Genomic DNA, 979 nt, shown 5'->3' with positions numbered 1-979 from the left:
CCTCGGCGGCCCAAAGGGGGGGGGGGGTAAGGTCCTGACCGCCCAAGGCTAGCCCTGCCCGTACCCCAAGCAGGCCTTCCAAGAGGTGGGTTGGCCGAGGGCACCATACCACACCCCGGCAACAGTTGGGACCCCGGCCGAGAGAGGGCTTGAGATCGCACTCTGCGGGGGCGGGGAGGCGCACCTAGCGCGAGAGAGGGGCGAGAGGTGGGCGAGAGATGGGCAGAGAGCGGGAGACGAGCAGAGGGCTGTCGGCGTGCTCGTCGGGTCGCGCGGGCGCGTGCGGCGGCCGGCGGAAGAGGAAGTCGCGCCTACGAAGAAGAAACAGCGGCGTCAAAACGCGAGGCGTTGCGGCGGCTGCCGGAAGGAGGAAGTCGCGCCTACGAAGAGGAAACAGCGCCGTCAAAACGCAAGGCGTTGCGGCGATCGCCGGAAGAGGACGTCGCGCCGCAGCTCGGCCGAGGGAAGGGTAGTCAGGCCGGCGCCGACCTACGAGAAGGTTCCTAGAAGGTTCCTGGAAGGTTCCTGGAAGGGTCCTGGGGGGAGGGTGGTCACAGCTGGGGCGCCGACCGAGTCAGGCACGAGCCGGTCCTGTGCGGCGGCCACCTGGAGATTGCGGGAGATTGCGGGAGATTGCGGGAGAGTGCGGGAGAGTGCGGGAGAGTGCTCGGCGAGGTGGACCTGCGGGATATTGCGGGAGAGTGCGGGAGATTGCGGGAGTTTGCGGGAGATTGCGGGAGACTGCGGGAGACTGCGGGAGACTGCGGGAGATCGCACCTGCATCACACGTATCCCCTGCGGCCGAGGCTTTGGCAGCGTCTGCTCCAGCCAGGGCACGGCGTTGCTGTGTGGCGTCTGCGAAGGGGACGGAGGGGGTCGGCCTCTCTCTCTCTCTCTCTCTCTCTCTCTCTCTCTCTCTCTCTCTCTCTCTCTCTCTCTCTCTCTCTCTCTCTCTCTCTCTCTCTCTCTCTCTCTCTCT

The sequence above is a fragment of the Emiliania huxleyi genome, assembly GCF_000372725.1.
Source record: "Emiliania huxleyi CCMP1516 unplaced genomic scaffold EMIHUscaffold_84, whole genome shotgun sequence".
NCBI classification, from domain to species: Eukaryota; Haptophyta; order Isochrysidales; family Noelaerhabdaceae; genus Emiliania; species Emiliania huxleyi.
This window is presented reverse-complemented; position numbering follows the sequence as displayed.